The sequence below is a fragment of the Cervus canadensis genome, chromosome 4, assembly GCF_019320065.1.
Source record: "Cervus canadensis isolate Bull #8, Minnesota chromosome 4, ASM1932006v1, whole genome shotgun sequence".
NCBI classification, from domain to species: Eukaryota; Metazoa; Chordata; class Mammalia; order Artiodactyla; family Cervidae; genus Cervus; species Cervus canadensis.
The window spans coordinates 47,163,980-47,183,148 of NC_057389.1; the positions used below are offsets into that span (position 1 = coordinate 47,163,980).

The window sequence follows — 19,169 nt, forward strand, 5'->3', positions numbered from 1 at the left end:
TGAGAGGCCCAGGAAATGCTGTTCTTACAGACAGGTTCTCAAGAGTCTGGGAGTCCTCCAGGGCACCCCCACACCCCTCCAACAACAGGAACGCCCAGGACCAACCTCTACCCATGTGTCTCCCCTCGCCTAGATACGCCCCTAACTAGGACATCTGATCTGAAATCTCCATTTCTCTCCCTAAACCTGCCATCCTGCAGCCTTCCCTGTCTCCATAAATGTCCTTCCAGTCCCTGAGACCAGAAACCTTGCTGCTGACACTTTCTTCCTCCCACATCCCACATCTGATCCATCAGCACATCGTCCTGAGAAACCCATTCGGAGTCCGACCCCTTGCCACGCCGAGCTGTACTGCCACCTGCGTGACCGCCACACCTCCCTCCCTCCCTCCCGGCCCTGCGGCGTCCTGCTTCCACCCTCCTGACTTCTCCCCGCCGGCAAACAAGAGTCAGCCCTCAGCCTCAGCCCCTCAGCAGCTCCCCCTTAACTCAGACTAAACAGCAAAGTCCTCCAGACAGCCCAAGAGGCCCTAAGCGGTCCTCCCCACCCCTGCTCTGGCCGCCTCTCCTCCTAGGACCGCTCTTATTCTACTCCTCCCCACACCAGTCTTCTGCTCCTCAAGCACATCCCAAACACTCTTGCCGCGAAGCCTTGTGCTGCCATGCCCTCCACCTGGAATGCTCTTTCCCACACACCCTGTGGCTCCCTAGCTCCCTCCTGGAATCTCTCTCATCCCCTCACCAGGGATTTTCCATGACCCCCACCCCTAACACAGCAGAGCCACTCACTCAACACAGCTTTGTTTTTGCGGCAGGCACTCTGGCCACCTGACAAATAGCCACTGTTCATCAGTTTGTTGACTCTCTCTCACCACTAGAATGTCACCCCCCAGTCCAAAATAGGGACCCGGTCTGTTTTGTTCACTGCTGAGTCCCAGTGCCCAGAAAAGTGCCCAGAACAAAGTAGATGCTCAATAAAAATGTGCTGGCAGAAGGACTATGGCTGCCCTCATCTGAGCATCTGTTGGTTTCTTCAGCCCCCAGGAGACCAGGATAGCCTGGAGGCTGAAGTGAGACTCTACCTATACCAGCTGGAGTCTTCTTGACAGTTGTCACATGAACAGCCCTGGTACAAGTAACTGCTTGGACCTGAGCAGGACTTACACTGATCCCTATCTGATGCCTGTGCCCACTCTTCTGGCTACTTCTGGGCCTGACAGCTGGGCCCACGGGGCAGCTCCCATCCCAGCAGGAATACGGACTGGGCTGCAGCTGGGCTCCCTCCACCAGCCCACCAGTGCTGCCGGGGTCTGGCATCTGACAAAGGCTGCCCCATGCCCTCAGCGAGGGGAGGCGGAGGAGGGAGGCCGAGTGCCACGCCTGCCCTTTTCCTGTTGTCAGCAGGAGGACTGTCAGAAGGAAGCTTTGTTCTCAGAATAAAGAGCAAGAAGCCCAGTGCCAGGCGGAAACGGGCACAGAGGCAGCTGGCCCATTGGAGACAGTTTAAGGAAAAATGAAAAAAAAAAAATGGGACGGAGGATGTTTGAGGGATAATTTGCACACCCAACCAGTTTCATGCCTCCAGGGTGGCTATGACGATGGTGGCTTCACTTTTCCAGGTCAAGCCTCGAGGTTGTCAGACAACCAGACGACTGTCCCAGCTGGGGGGCCTGGCACTGACCCTGAGGAGGGAGATGAGGATGGAGGAGTGGATCCTGGCTTGAGAGTCAGAAGACCTGGGTCCAAGCCTGGCTTTCCACATAATCACGTGAGACACGGGGGGCATCCCTCCCTCCGCATACCTCGACATACCCATCTATAAGTGACTTGTGCCAGCCTGTGCGTGAAGCCTCAGCCTGTCTGCCACCAGACCACCCAGCGAGGTGCCTCTGAGCCTGTGGCCAGGTCACTGGCAGCCCAGGACAGTCCTCCAACCTTCCTGGGCACAGGCCCTGCTCACTGGGACCCGGGCTTCTAGCCTGCCTCCTCCCCTGCCATGAGGGCCCTCCTCTCCTGAGCTGTCTGTCACCTGAGCAGTGTTAAATCTCTCTGGGCCTGGCCCAGACTCTGGCACCTGCCCAGAGCCCCCCGTCAGCCCCTCCCAGGATGGTGCTCCAGACACTTTGAGTCACAACCACCAGAGGAGCCCAGCGTGTCAGTGCACACAAGGTGAAAAAGATGCCCAGAGAGGGAAAGGGGCACAAGATGTCACATAGCACAAACGTACCCGGAGGTCCACCCTTCCAGCCCTGGGCTCCCTGAGCTAAGACAGGGTCTTCAAGGCATGTCTATAGACCCTCATGTCTAAATCCTCTAGGAGGGGGACACTATACTCTGGACTGAAGGAATCAAAGATGAGGGCGAGAAACCGGCATGCTTTTTTTCTTTAAAAAAAAAAAAAAAAAAGCTTCCCAGATTTTTCTTGTACCCAGAACAATTGTGACCTCTCAGCTAAGACCTCTTCCAAGAGGGGACATCTTAGCTGGAAGGTTAGGGTTTCCATTAAAAGAGTAAAATAAGCTTTTCACAGATAGATAGCTGAACAAAGAAGCTGGGGGTTAAAGCACATTCTCTAGGAGAAGAATAAAGCAGATAAAGGCCTGAAGGAGGGGAAACCCAGCCCAGCAAACACTTGAACTGATTCTCCCCCGCCATCTCCCATCTCCCCCAGGATACAGAGGTTTGCACTTGATGCCATCCAAAGGCTGCTGATCCCAGCCTCCCTCCACCCCAAAGCTCCTCCAAGCTCCCGAGGAGAGTGGAAGGTGGAGACAGCTGCAGGGGAAATGTTTCTCTCCTTGGTTCTACTGCAGCGTGGGGACGACTCTCTGAGTGACTGTTTATCCCCAGCTTAAGAAGCTGCCGGGGTCAGTGGCTAAGCAGTCACAGCTTATCTGGGAGGAGGATTCTCAGGCCGCGGGGCAGGCTGATCCAGAGGCTTCCATTAAATGGAATCTTCACAGCTGGTGAGGCGCAGCAATGCCCCGCCTTCGTTCATAAAGGAAACACTTATTATGCTCCTGCTGTGTATGCAGTCCTGAGCTTGAGCACCCCCCACCACCCTCAAAGAGCCCACAAAGTTAACAGACATGGCACTATACCACAGCACAGGAGAGAGAGCCAGCCGTGCCTACAGGACAGGGTCGAAAACTCAGATGCCTAGGAGGCTAGAGAGACTGTGCAAGCGTGCCAAGTGGCTCGGGAGGGCTGGGGCAAAGTGGAGCTTACGTGCTTCATCTCCAGTAGTGGCCACTGGAGAACTAGGCTCAAAGTTTTACAATCTTCTCATTTTTGAAGTAAAGCCAGAAGTTGAGATCTTACGTAAAATCTCCTGTTGGCAACTAGCTCAATATTTGATGTGGGCCAAGTAAAATCTGCCCCTGGGGTGGATGTGGCCTGCCAGTCTGTGGCCTTTGTTTTCTTAAAGAGAACAGAACGCAAAGCTCAGAAGAGGCGGCTCCCTGTAGCCGAGATACCAGGGAAGGCTTCCTGGGAGAGGAGGCCTGGCGCTGGGCTGCAGGGACTGGTAGGTCACTCCTGGGGAGGGAGTCATGGCAGGGTGGGGGGAGGTGGCGTACCAATTCAAGCCATAAGGACCATGGGTCAAGGGCACCAGCCCGCAGCCTATAGCCTGCCCATCCCCCTCAAAAGGAATCCTGGTCTCCATCCCCAAAGCAGGCACAGAGGCGTCAGCTCTGTTTGTCCCCCGGTGGCCAGGGGAGGGGCCACTTGCCCAGGAAACCTCCTAACTAAACCAGTCGGTGGCAGAATAGCACAGGTTCGATTTCATCCCTGGAGCTTGAGGAACAGGTCAGCTAATGCAACAGCCCCACAGGGGGAAGGGAGAGGAAGAGACAATGGAGGACAAAATGAGGTTGAGAATCCTGTCCTGCCTGGCCAGGCCCCACTGGTTACATAATCCTGCCTCAAGGCACCAGTGAGGGCCTGGGCTGGGGAGACCAAGGATGTAGAAGGTTCCCCCGCCTTCCCTTGCCCACTGCTGCATTTCAACCCTGCCCTGCAGCTCCTGAAAAGCCCAACAGAGCTCTGGGTGGAGACTAAGACCCCAAGATAAGGCACTTAACAGGATCACACAGCAAATTAGCAGCAAAGCTGAAACTGATAATAACAGCAATATTTAACCAAGTGGTTACTTTGTGCCAGGCAGAGCGCAAATCCTTTACACACATTATCTTTATCTTATTTAAAAAGTCTACAACACCTGTAGATAACTACTCTCATTTTTCCCACTTCACAGATGGGGGAATTGAAGCACAGACATACTAACTTACCCAAGGTGATGCCGGAGCTGGCTCAGAGGAGGAGCCAGTTTTCAGAACCCAACAGTGGCCTCCAAGACCACACAATGAACCACGAAACTACACTGCCATCACGCTACTTTCTGCTAGAACCACACTGCCTTTCAGCTTCCTTCTCTCAAGCACGCCGGGCACGCATGCAGCCCCCTGCCCTCCTGTCAGCACTTTGGGGGCCACTGAGTCCTCTGACAACCTGATGAAACCTACAGATTCTCTCTGCAGAAAAAGAATCCACAGAAATGCCTACAAAACACTGCAGGAGATTTGAGGGGCTCACACAGCCCTGCACTGGGGAGCAAAGCGGATCCAAAGCATGGAATACTCCAAAGTTGGGGGGAAGTGGAGGAAGGGGATTCCCCGAGGCTCTCTGGCCCCTTCATCTCTGAACTTGGAGCCCATATGGACAGCCACGTTAGTCCACAGGCGTGGGCACGCATCACGGCCCAGAGCCTAGTCATCCCTTCAGGGCTGGGAGAACAGAATGAATCACGATATACAATAGCCCCCGCCTCTGCACCCACTGGGAGTGACTCACAGCTCCCAGCTGCTAGGCAGACGGTGCACAGCTGGGCCCCAGCATCTGGACGGGGGTGGCATCGCCAAGCTTACCACCATGCTTCCCCACCCTGCGAGTTACCATTCAATGGGTCACCTGTCTACAGGTTAGACCTGGCCTTGCCCAGACTCTAGCAGTTCTGTTTCCAAGAGAGGACCCTCCACAGTCTCCACTGCGCTCCAGGCCAGCTGGCGCCATGGGAGCAAGAGGTGGCGACAACTGCCCCTTAACAAGGTACCGCAAGACCCAGGCTCCCATTCCAAGTCTCCTGCTGCCTCACCGTGCAGCCTCAGGCAGCACCCCCACCTGTCAGAGCCTCAGTTTCACCAACTATAAAGTGGGAAGACGACCGTATCAAGTCCTACCCAGCGCCACAGCCCCAAGTCTATAAACAGCAGCACCTGACAAACTTCACAGAGCCTTGGGATCCTGCTTTCAGGAAGTTACATAAACATCCTTCGGAGAAACAAAAGTCAAACCTAAAGACTTTTTTTTTTTTTTTCCTGTAAGGATATCAAGAAGCCCTTTTTATAGTCTGACTTCCCCCATTCTACTTCCATTGTTTCAGATATCCTCTCAGGACCTAAAAAATACATTTGGTTTCCGTCTGGGGTCTGGGCTTCTTGGTGTTCTTCCCCTTGGATGCCGCCCCACCCTCCTTGGCAGCTTTCTCCTCCGGACACACCCTTCTCTACCCCCAGCACTGGTCTGGGCCACCCCGAGGGCTATGGCTACCCAGCCTGCCAAAGGACGGGTGGGGGGCAGGGACAGTTTTCAGGAAACAAAGCCTCCCCTGGTCAGAACAGAGAGTGCTGCAGGTCTGGTCCCAATGTGACATGGTGGGTGGCCCTGTGTGGGTCCCTGCTCCCCACTGAGAGATGAAGGGCTTCCTCTACTGTATCAGGGATGCTCCTGCACTGCACCCAAAGACACGGAGGCAGATGAAAACAGCAGGGTGCACACTGGGCTCTCTGATCACGACTCCCCAAACCCTCCTGCTAGAACCAGAGGAGACCCGGGTTTTTCTGATTTTATTTCTTGCTCTAGCTGTGGGACCTGGAACTCAGCTCAGCGCCTCTTTGAGCCTCAAATGGCCCATCCATGACACAGGGAGAATGACAGTGTCTATAGTGGAGGCCATGATTTGGAGGCTTGAGCCCTAACCACCCCCACACAATCCTATCACCCCGCCTCAGTAAAGCCTGACTTACTCATTTGATAGAATGCAGCTCTATAAAGCCTGCTACACATACACCCCAAAACAACCCTCCATAGCCTCTCTTCCAAGGAGATCATGCTTCTAAGGCTCCCACAGTAAAATTCCTAGATTTCTACCACCTATGGCTGTGTGCCCTCAGTATCTTCATTTGTAAAATGGGGCCAATAATGATGCCAACCTTATAAGATTACTCTGGGGATTACTCCAGAGAAGGTTATATGGATATGCCTAGCAAGCATTGACAAGCTCTCCACAAATGTGAGTGGCAATTATACGATCACCATCATTAAAATGACTGAGATGCTTTAAAACCATTGGACTGGTATCAGCTAAGGCCCCGTGGCCCTGTTGGACCACATCTGGTCACTGTGACCACACGTGCATGCATGTGCCCCCGACCCCAGCACACACCCTTCTCTGCAGCAGGAGCCACTCTCTGCCCCCAGTGCTAGAATACAGCCAGCTTGTTCCTGGCACCCATCCTTGCCACCCACAGAGTCTGCCACCTGCAAGTCCCCCAACTTCCCAAGTGGCCCCAGCACTGTCTCCTGTAAGCACGTTGGGGTTCTCCTGAACCCCACCACTGTGGCACAAGACTGTTTCCAGGCAGAGGAAGCTGTTTCAAGATGGAGAGTCTCTGAAGTCAGGCTAGAGAGAAACTGGGCTTTCCTCTGGGTCCCCCGCATTTGCTGGTGTCTGAATATGTTCAGAGCCCAGAGTAGCATCAATTTTTTTTATTACCCAACCAAGTACTTTGGGAAGTTAAGCATGCATCGGAATCACCTGAGAAACTTACATTGTTGGATTCCCCACCCTCCCTAACTCATCAGTTTCAGATTCAGTAAGTCTGGGGTGGGGCTGGATAATTTGCATTTCTAATAAGTTCCCAGGTAATGTTGATGCCAGCGGTCCAGAAACCAACTTTGAGAACCACTGACTTAACATGCAGGTGAATAAGGGAGAGCTGTGAACAGGTGATGCTAACAGTCCTGTAAACACACATGCAGGAGCTGCCCGGCGTAAGGGCAGGAGGAAGGGGACCTGGGCACACGGTGCAACCAGAGAGAAGGCCCTGTGAGGACGACTTTAATTTCTCCTCGCCTGGCCTCTGCCTGGGCAGGCAGCATAAACCAGAGGTGGCTGCATAATAACCACAGCAAATCTCCACCGACCGCCACCCTAGACCTGCCCTGACAGGCCCATCCTTGGCCGGCCCGCAGGTGAGGAGAATCCATGCTACGCCTCACGGAACCAGACCTCTCAGGTCTCCACCACTTCTCAGCGAGGAGCAGGAATCTGCTCCATACCTCCAGACACCCATCCAGACACATCCCCTTCCATCTTGGCCAGCTCAGACTGCTTCCATATTTCCAGCACCTCATACAAGTCAACTTCGTCTGACCGGAGCAGTTCCCTCAGAAACCACCAGACACCAATGACAGACCTGCCAAGTCTGAACCTCGCCAGGACAAGCCATCCACCTCTCTGGGCCTTAGTCACCATATCTGCTAAAGGAGGGTGATAACAGTGCCCACCGCCTTCTGTTGCTGGGAGAATGAAAATGGGGTCCTTAGTCATTAACTACATCATCAGCTACAACAATAACCATAACTATCACGGACTGGGCTTGCAGTTAAGCATCTTCCTTGTGTTTTCTTTCTAAATGCCGTGAGATGAGGACAGTTATCCCCTCTGTACAGATGAGAACCTACAACAGCTCGCCCAGGGTCCCACCAAGCAGGAACTGACCCAGCAGAGATGTGAACCCAGCTTATCCTGCTCCAGAGCCTGGTTCCCAGCCTCTTCTCAATGCGTGTCCCCATCAGCCCACCCTGAGATCCGGCCCAGGTCAACTCTCCCTGCCACCATCCTCTCCCCCTGCCTGGAGCACAGGGAGGCTGGGCAGGAGGGCTACAGAGGCTGCGGCCTCCACAGTTGCCCACAGTCTAGGGTATGGGCCCCTGGTCTTGAGGGCAGTCACGAGGCCTGCCAGCTAGGCCAATCTATCTGGCACAAGTTTTAGATACCACTCAACAGGGCCACCAAGGAGGAGGCTGGGACTACAGAACATGAGCATCTTAACCATGGAAGAAGAGAAGAACGGGTTTCCCTGGTGGCTCAGTGATAAAGAATCCACCTGCCAATGCAGGAGACACAGGTTCGATCCCCTGAGAAGATCCCAAATGTCACAGAGCAACTAAAGCCCATGCTCCACAACTACTGAGCCCGGTAACTGCAATCACGGAGTCCCCGAGATGCAACCACAGAGGCCCTCCTGCCTGTGCGCCACGATGAGAGAAGCCGTCGCAATGAGAAGCCCACAAACCACAGCCAGAGAGTAGCCCCCACTCTCTGTAACTGGAGAAAAGCCTGTGCAGCACTGAAGACCCAGGATAGTCAAAAATAAATAAATAAAATTAGTTAAAAAAAGGAAATTCAGATGTAACCAAGAGAATGACACCCTGCCAGGCTTCCAGGATGAGACGGGCAGCTGCCATGCCTCTCTCTCCAGTCACAGTTTCCTCAACCACACAAGCCTCAAGTCATTAGACAGAAAGCTTAGAAATCCCAAGAGTCTTCCCTTCATCTCGAGAGACAGAGATCACCTCCTAAACAATTGTGATAACCATTGTTATCTCTGAACAGCTCCCACTTACTGGGCTCTGACACTGGGTCAGGCACAGATCTGCTCCATCTCCCTGCAAAATAGGACTACTACTATCCTCATTCTGCAGTTGAGGAAAACCATGCCCAGAGAGATTTAGGTAATGTGATCTAGATCCCAAGCTAACGATGACAGAGTTGGGACGTGAACCTGGGACTTCTGACTCCACTGTGCAAAGCTGCCCAAATCCAGTGGGGCAGAAACAGGCTGTCTGCAGCCACCGCCTCCAGAGCATGGCGCCTGGAGGAGATGAGACATGTCCTTAAGGGGCCAGAATTCAAAACCCGGTGTATGGAGGTCCCTGTAGAGGCCCAGATAACAGACTGTGCATGGAAAGCAGGGAGCAGGCAGTACTAGCTCTGTGGATTTAGAAAGAGGTCATGCTGGAGCTGGGTACTGGCTGGGGAGGGACTCTGGGGTGGGTGGGCGAAAGTGACTGGGGTGCAGCGTCCTCTCTGTGAGCAGAGATGTGGAGAGAGGAAGGGACTGGGCACACACAGGGAGGGAAAGGGGACAGTTTCTTTGTGAGGGTCAAGGGGGACTGGAAGATAGGGCACTGTGGTCACATAGCAAGCCACCCACCTCCATGCCTGGCCCTCAAATAAGTGTTCATTTGCAGTGCACAATTAAAATTAGACTAATCCAATCTGTATCAACAAATAAAACAAGCAGGAATAAAAAGGTCCAGGAGGCAACTGGACACAAACTTTTCTTCACCGAGATAAGAGCGTTAGGCTGTGTGTGTGTGTACGCTCAGTCATGTCAGACTCTTTTGTGACCCCATGGACTGCAGCCCACCAGGCTCCTCTGTCCATGGGATTCTCCAGGCAAGAATACTGGAGTGAGTTGCCATGCCCTCCTCCAGGGGATCTTCCCGACCCAGGGACCGAACCCAAATCTCTGCATCTCCTGCACTGCAAGCAGATTCTTTACCACTGAGCCATTGAGGACCTCTGTAATTCCTTTGGTGACAGACTGGCTTTAGCCCCAACGCCACACAGTCCAAGACACCCCCATCCACCCCTTCTTCCAAGCTCTCAACCTCCAAGCTGAAGCTGACAGAGCTTTGTAACAGCCCCACAGGCAGAAGAAAGTACGTTGGCTGGTGAGCCCTGAGACTGGGAGACTCTAACCTCTAATGAGGCGAGGGAGGCAGATACCCCTGGCCCCCCACACACACATATCCCACCCCATCCACTCCTCACTTTCAAACCAGCCCCTGACTGAGTCAGCCTGATTCATGATTCAGCCTTATTTCCTCATATTTGAGGAAAGACAGACTGAACCCATTTCACAGGCTGAGAAAGGAAGGCAGAAGGTTCCAGGCCTATGTGAAACCACAGGCCCTGGCAATTCGGGCTTTGGTGGCTGATCTAGAAATTCTGAGGGGTCTCTGAAAGGGCAGCTGGGCTGAGGGTTTCTGTGGGGCACGGGCTCTCCCAGGCAGAGCGCCGCAGAGGAACTTCTGGAAACGCACAGGAAGGGGCAGTTCTGAAAAGCGATGAGAAAAATGAAGTGGAAATGGGTCAAGCACACCCTAAACGCTGAGATTCTCGGGTGAAAAGGGAACTGAGAGAAGTCACCCAGGCCTGACCGTGCTGGCACATGCTTTCTGCACCCTCTCCAGGTCCTCTGCGTGCTGTCAGCAATGGGACCTTGCTGCCTTCCCAGGCAGTTTATGCCCGTTAGCTTCACTGTCACCCTTGGGGCTGTCTCTGCCCTTGAGAGCCACACAGGACAAGATTATGCCCTCTGCCCAGAGACAGCCCTGTAGGGAAGTGAAAGCAGTGACACGGCCACTTATGGGTCCTTCCCCAAACCTGAGGCCACCTGTGATGACCCCATCCTCAAGGCACCTACAAAGTCCTGTAGCCTCCCCCTCCTTCCCTCTCAGTCCGTCCTGTGGCCTGAGTCAGACTTCGGTCAACTTTCTGCTGGACCACAATTAGCATCATCTCTGAGCTGGTCTCAACCCTGCCAGTCTTGCCACCATCTCCAGCCAAATGACCCCCAAGAGAAGCAGCACAAGAGGGCAGAAACAGTTCACGCCTGGGCTCAAACACAGGTCTGTAAGTGACTCAACCCCTCTGAGCCTCCATTTCCTCATCTGAAGATGGGGTGGGGTTGGGGGTGAGCAGCAAGCAGCTACTTTGCAGGGGTATTGTGAGATTTCAATGGAGCGTCTGTAAGGAGCCTGGCACAAGACACAGTAACAGGCACCAACTCAATGAGCTGCTTACAAACCTCTGTCCTCTCCACCAGCCACAGAATAAAATCCAAACTCCTGAGCAGGATACTGCAAGCTCCCCATGACCTGATCTTGCCTCCCACTGCCCCCCTTCCCACTGCCTGCACCCTCACAAGCACTTCCTCCCCCAGGAAGCCCTGTCGACATTAATAACCAGAAGAGCTTTTCCCCTCCACTGACCTTCCAAAGCCCATCTATCACTGATCACATCCTGCCTCTTCGCCATCACTTGATCCTTGCCTTCCCTCCCCCATCAGATTAGCAGACTCTCCAGTCAGAAAGCAGCAGCACCTCACCCCATTTCATTTCCCAGTCACCCCCGTCCACAGACATTTTCCATACATATTTAACAAATTACCCGAACGTTCCATTTCAGATAAAGAATGTCCAAGTTCTCCAAACAGTCCAGATATTTCAAGCTATATCCTAAACCAAATTCCAAACAAGCAGAAGTCTGCCCAGTCTCCAGGGACTTACAGGCCTGTTTTTGACCTCAAAGTTTGGAAGACGGGTCACGCAGGTCCAAAGCCCAGGGCAGAGAAAGCTCTAAGCTGCGAAAACCAGAGTCCATTCCTAAGTGTCTCACATGCAGGGTTTCTCAGTTGGCCCCTAGGTCAACCCCCAGCTTATGATTTCATACCTTTAACACATCCTCAATTTGTGATTGTAAAACTGTCTTTGCATACCCCTGTGTCCAGAGAGTCACTATCCATCTTTTCATTCTTGCTGCTTCTCTTCCCTTCACCTGTTGATTCTTGCTTTTCATGACGTCAAGGAGAGTCTGACCACATGCCAAGGGTCATTACCATCCCTTAGGACTCTTTTCAATCCCCCACATTTCTGAGTGCCCTTAAAGTCTAGCTAAGTAGTCGAGTTTCCCCTCTTGTTCCTACAAACTGGCAATGAACTGTCAGTCCAAGAGGACCCCCTACTCTCAGGGTCCAGGAAAAGCCTATGGACACTGCAAATCCCAGACTCAGTGCTGAAACAGCCCCTGGAGCAGTTCGAACAGTTAACGCACAAACTTTCCTCTCCCCAAAACTTTATTATCTACGCCCACTCTATTGTTTTAATACGTCATTTACTAACCAGCAATTTGTTTTCTATTTTTAAATAAATTACTCAAGGTCCCTACTCAGAGCCTGATCCATAGTCATGGACTGGTACCACCACCAGAAGACTGGGCTAGCACAGAGCACTTATGTGAGTGGACATCTAGGCCACCCCACATTCATTTCTGGGCTATTTACTGAGGGCCGACAGTGTCCCCTAGGCTCAGAAACCCATGCATTTTCCATGAGGATTCTGCAATTGAGACACAGGCTCAAAGTCCACCCTTCATGACTATCCTCAAGGACGCTTGGGGTTGGGGCACCAAAGCAGCCCATTACTTTTGCAATGAGGACCCTGCCAATAAGTCACACTGAAGGACACCTGGAATATAAGTCCCTTGGCCATAGATCTCTCATCATCCCAAGGGCTCCGCTCCTGGCCCTATCTCTACACCCTGCTGATGTGAAAGTGACCTGGTCCGAATGGAGTTGGAAAGTTCTTCAGTTCCCTGGGTGCTGGGAAGAGACAGCCGCCAGCTGTCCCCAGCCAGAGCCAGGCAGAGCACCTCCCTGCACCACCCGCTCGACGAGCGAGTTGCTTCCATGGTCCCAGCCAGCAGCAGAACTTGGACCATTATCCAGCACCAGGCCCAGGCTCCAGCTGCCCACAATAATAAGAACCAAGGCACAAGATCTCAACCCACACGAGACTGGGCAGAAGGAGCAACACCTGTGGGTAAGGGAAAGGCCAAGGATGTCCTGACAATTTCAAAGGGAAATGAGATGGGTCACAGTAGGATCTTATAGAGCCCTGTAGTTGAGACTCAGGCTGGGGGAGGGGAGTCAAATCCAAGCTCCACCACTTCTCACCTGTGTAACCTTCCCGATTTCTGTGCCTCAGTTTGCACCTCTGTAAAATGTTGCTGATAGTCACATGGTAGAATTAAATGAGATGAAGTACATAAGGCAATTAGCCCAGGCCCTGGCTTATAGTACACATAGGACAAATACTTGTTGAATATAAGCATGCTCCTTAAAGGTTCTCATTTCATTCTTATTCTGGCCCATTCTTACACTTTGCCCATTTTACAGGTAAGAAAATTGAGGCTAAGGGAAGGTAAGGAACCAGCCCAAGGTTACAGAGCTGGGAAGTGACAGGCCCCCAGGTCAATCTGAACCTCAAACCATGGAAAATAATGCCCAGGCCATTCCAAATGCTCTGGGCGGGTGGGTACAGCACCGGGGTGTGATGGTGGGGCTCTGTATCCCCTGGGCTTGGCATGGCTCCTCGCTGACCCACTGGGGCCTGAGTCTGGGAAAGAGCCAGGAGGCCAGTTCCCAATTTCCCAGTTTGTCCCAAAGCCCTCGCGTCCACGTACGCCCCCTTCTTACCTCGTCCCAGGTTGTTAAAGGGCAGCGTTCAAAGCGGGGGGTGTCCTTGCTCCCGAGAACCTGAGGGAGGAGGGGAGTTAAGAGACCAGGCGGATCACAACCCAGGGAAAACCGGTCCGGCTGCCTTACCCTTCCCTGCCTTACCCTTCCCGAAGCGGGGACCCGGCCTCTAACCCCCTCCCTCGCCAGACAAAAGTTTCCCCTGTTCGGGAGTGGGGAGGGGGAGGGGGCATTCCTCGTGAGTGACATTATCCGTGACCTACAGCTGCCGCGCTGCCCTCGCCCGCACCCCGGCCTGCCCCCGGCCCCCGCGCGGTCCCCCACCCCTTTGTCCTCCCACCCCCGCGCGCGGGGCCCCGCGGACGCTGCGAGCCCGGCCGGCGCCCGCCCGCACCAAACTTGAGCCGGCAGCCACTCGGGCCCCGCGCGGCCTGCACGCCCGGCTCGACTCGGGCCCCGCCGGCTCGGCGACAGGGGACTGGCCGGCCCCGGCCCTCCCAGCCTCTTACCTGCCTCAGCTAGGGCGCCACCCGGGGGAGGGGGCGCTCCCGGCGAGCCGCCGGACGCCTGGGTCCCCCGGGCCGAGCGCGCGCCGCGGGGCACTGGCCCGGGCCAGGGTTAACCCCTTCGCGGCCGCCTCCCGCCGCCCCCACCCCACGCCGCCGCCGCCGCCCCGCCTTCCGCAGGCTCTCCACCCCCAGGCCCTCCTGCGGTGCCCAGCCCCCAGTCCCGGCCCCCGGCACTGCGCTGGAGCACCGCTCAGCCTCCCCCCTCATCCCGCGGTGGGAGGTGGGGGGGGGTCTCCCTGGAGACTGGAAGTTGGGGCACGCCACCTCGCCCCCGCGCGGGCCCGCGGAACACCGAGGTGAACCCGCGCGCCAAGGGACCCCCCCCACCCCCCCGCCTGCCTCCCCTTACACCCTCTGGCCCCGGCGCCTACCTCCCCGAATCTCGGCGGTGGAGGCGGGTTTCGATCCCGTGATGGAGCGTGGGTGCCGGCCAGAGATCGGCGCCGGAGGCCCGAGCGGCCGGCGGGCGTGCGGCGAGCACCCCGGGGCGGGGGCCGGGGCGGGACTGGGCGCTGCTATCGGGGCTGGATTTCTCGGCTTCCACCCGGATTCTCCCTCGGCTCTCCCGGCCGATTCGGTGCTGCTCGGCGACCACGTGACGCGGGCTGCCTTTGACCCCAGTCTCGGAGCGGGTAGGGGGCGGGGGCGGGAGGGGGTGTCAGATGCGGGACCCACGAGGGCCCGAGGCGGCTGCCGGGAGTCCCGGAGGCGGTGACCTCGACGAAATAAAGCCCGAGTGAAGCCAACAAGTTATTCGGGGTCAAGGAGGGAACAGCACTGGGGGGTCGGAGAGGCTGCAGAGAGCGAGGGAGACAAAGACCCGCGCCCGCCGTGCTTCCAAGGGCCCTGGGAGCGGCCCGGCGGGCCCGAGGGCGCCTCGTGGCTCTGCCGCCACTAGGCTTGTGACAGCCCTCCAGGGCCTCCTCTGGGAGGAGGGCTCCGCAACAACCAGGTCTCTGCTGGAGTGACCCCTCCTGCCTGCGCAGTTCTTCCCTGCACCCTCTACCCTTTTGCCCTTAATCTCGAAAACCCCTTTATTCCCTTTATCGTGATTATCTTGTTCATTTACTGGTTTCATTGTTTACTAGAATGGCATCTTCCCCCAACAAGTTGTTCCCAGCTGAATTCCCAGAGCCTGGCACGTAACAGGCAGATGAAGAGATGGATGACATTGTGCAAGTCTCTTCTCCCACTGAGCCTCAGTTTCCCACCTCCAGTGTTATTTCAAGGATCTCAAGGACCCTGCAAATTAGGCAGGATTACAGTGGTCATGCTCATTAAACAGATGAGAACCACGAGGCCCAGAAAGACAAAATGATTTCTGGGAGTCTCTTAAGTGGCTGAGAGCCGGAGCCTGCACACAGATGTGTTTGTTCCAGGTGGGGCTTTTTGCCATCCATGAGCCTGTCCGTAAGATGAAGGGCTGGGTCATTAGTTGATTGGTTGATTAGGAGCCATAAGGGGCTTGTTTAATGATGTAGATCACCAGGCCCCTACCCTACCCTACAGGTCTGACTCATGGGCCTGGAGTGAGACTAGAGCAAATTTGGAAAGCAATAGATCGGTGGTTTCCTAAGGGCCTTCAGAGGCTCAAGATTACCTCACTGTAGGAGCAAAGCTTAAGAAAAAAAAATATGGAACTATCACATGATCCAGCCATTCCACTACTGGGCATATACCCTGAGAAAACCATACCTGACAAAAACACATGCACCCCATTATTCGTTGCAACACTTTTTACAGTAGCTAGGACATTGGAAAAGACCCTGATGCTGGGAGGGATTGGGGGCAGGAGGAGAAGGGGATGACAGAGGATGAGATGGCTGGATGGCATCACCGACTGGATGGACATGAGTTTGAGTAAACTCTGGGAGTTGGTGATGGACAGGGAGGCCTGGCGTGCTGCAATTCATGGGGTCGCAAAGAGTTGGACACAACTGAGCGACTGAACTGAACCGAACTGAGGGCATGGAAGCAGCCTAGATGTCCACTGACAGATGAATGGATACAGAAGCTGTGGTACATACACACAATGGAATGTTACTCAGCTTTAAAAAAGAATGCATTTAAAAAAATTAAAAAAATAAAAAAGAATGCATTTGAGTCAGTACTAATGAGGTGGATGAACCTAGAGTATTTTACAGAGTGAAGTAAGTCAGAGAAAGACAAATACTGTATATTAACACGTGTATGAAATCTAGAAAGACGGTACTGATGAACCTATTTGCAGGGCAGAAATGGAAACACAAATATAGAGAATAGACTTGTGGACATGGTATGGGAGGGACAGGGTGGGAAGAAGTGAGAGAGAAGCATGGAAACATATACATTACCATATGTAAAACAGACAGTGAGAATTTGCTCTGTGGCACAAGCAGCTCAACCCAGTGCTCTGTGACAACTTAGAGAGGTGGGATGGGGTAGAAGATGGGAAGGAGGTTCAGGAGGGAGGGGGCAAATGTATATAACTGTGGCTGATTCATGTTGATGTGTGGCAGAAACCAGCACAAAACTATAAAGTGAATATCTTGCAATAAAACAAAAAATATAAGTGAAAAAAAAAAAAGAGCAACCAAAGCAAAGCCAGAAGTAGAAAAGTCAAGCCAGACACTTAAGAGTAAGACAGACTCACCCCAATTTCCCTAAAGAGTAACCTCCCTGTGCTGGTGGGCCGGGGGCGGGGGGCGGGGGGGGGAGGTGGTTGAGAGGGAGGAGGGATTTCAGCCAGCCCACTCATGTCTCAGAGAGGGAAAGACTCAAAGGCCTGATCAAGGTATGCTGCTAGGGGATGGGACCAGGCTCAAGACCAGTCATGTCCATGTGACAGCTTTAGATGGAGCACAGTCAGTAGGACTTAGCCTAGGGTTGGTGACCACAGGCCCAAACTGCAGGCCTTATTCAAAAACAGGCTTGTGACTTCTAGGGCATACTCCAGCCATGCCATCAGTTTAGCCAGGGAAATCAGCATCCACCAACAAATTCTCTTTTATAATCCATGTTCCTGCAGTCAAAGTCCCTGAATACTGTCTGGGTCTTGGGCAGGTAAACAAGCTCCAGAATCTTACACTCAAATCTGCTTTAGAAGACCATTTTCATCCACATGAGGTCCTGCAGGCATCTTCCCTGTGTCAGGCCCTGTGTTCTTGGTAACAGATACAGGGTTGAAAGGACACAGATCTGCACTCTCAAGAAGTGTCCGGGTGTGTTTGGAGATGATCTGCATGTCTCTCTCTGTGTCCAGAGGCTTCCTGAGTTGAGGGCCCAAGGCCCTCCAGCTCACTGTCACCCAGAAAGCCTGCAAAAAGGCCCTACCCAGGGAATCGGCCTCCCTGGGTCTAGGGTCTGGGTGGAACTGAGAACTCGCATTTCTAACCCATACCCTGGGAGGTTCTGAGGGACACTGTTAAGATGCCCTGCTCCTCCATCCCCTCAGACCTAGGGCAAGTGCTGTGGCCCACAGTAAGAGGGGAGCAGAACAAGGGACTCTGAGGGGGAAGCAGCCTCTGAGCAGGATCCAGAGAAACCGGAAGGAATCGGTTTTAGGAGACGGACATTCCCGGTATAAGGAACAACCTGTTACAGGCCACATGGAAAGCATTCAGGAAAAGCTGAGTGTTGCATGGACAGGGGTAGGGGGAAGGGGAAGGAAACAGGAAGGAAGGAATGAGCAAGAAAGCTGGAGAGGTGGATCGGGAGCGGTTTATGGGTGACCTGCTATGAGGGGTCCAATGGAAGGGATGTTATCCTGAGGGCCAGCTGGAGTGAGAAGGCTGTAAGCAGGTGACGGAGGTGATGAGAGACACGCTACGGGAGGCCAGTCAGGTCACACAGCTATCCTCCTGCCCGAGCTGAGCGAGGGCCACATCTCATCAATGGAGCCGGGGGGTTGGGGGCAGGGAGGCTGTGAGCCAGGGTAACTCCCCATCCCTGACAGTTCTTCCAACTCTTCTCAAGTCCTCAGAGTTACTGTTCACCAAGTTGGGCCCAAGGCTAGTGTCACCCAGAAAGCCTGCAAAAAGGCCACGCCCAGACCCCACCCAGGGAACTGGCCTCCCTGGGTCTAGGGTCTAGGTGGAGCTGAGGACTCCCATTTCTGACCCTGCCCTGGGGGGTTCTGAGGAGGACTGTCGAGATGCCCTGCTCCTCCATCCCCTCAGGACACACCCACATCTCCTGGAGCTTTGGGGACCTTCTTTGTTCTGATAACCGCCACTGCCCACACCCTCTCCTCAGTCCAACTGTCCCCCTCACTGACCACTCGACATGCTCCTCGGTTGTCCCAAGGTCCCCTTTATCCAACGCCATAAATCAAAGGGTGAACTTCCAAACCTGCATCTGCTCAAACCTGCTTCTCCTCCTCCTCCATGGACATGTCCAGTCCAGAAGTCTGACACAAGCCCCTTCTCCCCGCATCCCATCCATGAGCCAGTTCCACTGGCTCTGCCTCCGGTTGCTTTTCTCTAACCCAATCCTATGCCGTCCTCTTCATCACGACCACACTCGTCCAAGTCACCATCTTGTCTGCCTTGGCCCATGTCAACAGCTCCCTTGCCCCCACTCTGCCTCCTCTAATGTAACCTCACCATGTTCATTCTACTTAAAGCCATCAATGACTTCCCATTGCTCTCACAATAAATTCCCCAACTTGTCTAGCCTTATCTCTTGTCCTAAATGATATGCCTGGCCTTCCCCTTTACCTAATTCCCTGTTGAGTGTGTAGACTAACTGGGTTTGAATTCTGGCTCTACAAGCTGTGTGACCGTGGGCCAGTTTTTCAAACTTTCTGTGTTCATCTCTAAAATGAGATAATGGTAGTCTGCACTTCATAGGGCCATTGTGAGCATTAAATGAGTTAAACATGTAAAGAAGCCCTGAGAATGGTGCCTGTCACATGAAGTTGTTGTTGTTTAGTCCCTAAGTTGTGTCCGACTTCTTTTGCAACCCCATGGACTGTAACCCGCCAGGATCCTCTGTCCAGGGGATTTCTCAGGCAAGAATACTGGAGTGGGTTGCCATTCCTTTCTCCAGGGGGTCTTCCTGACCCTGGGATCAAACCTATGTCTCCTGCATTGGCAGGTGGATTCTTTATTACTGAAGCACCAGGGAAGCCCCTGTCACATAATAAGTTCTATTAAACCAGTCCATCCTAA

The 19,169-nt window shown here is 53.9% G+C and overlaps 1 protein-coding gene across 3 annotated transcripts in view; it reads right to left on the bottom strand.

Annotated features, from left to right (window-relative positions):
- NDST1 (N-deacetylase and N-sulfotransferase 1) overlaps positions 1–14,895 on the bottom strand; it is an 87,416-nt gene extending 72,521 nt beyond the window's left edge. The window contains exons 1-2 of one of the 3 annotated variants that reach the window (XM_043464955.1): positions 14,391–14,895; positions 13,451–13,510 (exon numbers count right to left, since the gene is read on the bottom strand). The gene's annotated coding sequence lies outside the window, so the exon portion shown is untranslated. Of the gene's footprint in view, positions 1–3,100; positions 3,120–13,450; positions 13,511–13,959; positions 14,120–14,390 lie in introns of those variants that run through there. The other 2 variants (XM_043464956.1, XM_043464959.1) reach the window with 2 other exon arrangements.
- Between the last annotated feature and the right edge of the window lie 4,274 nt (positions 14,896–19,169).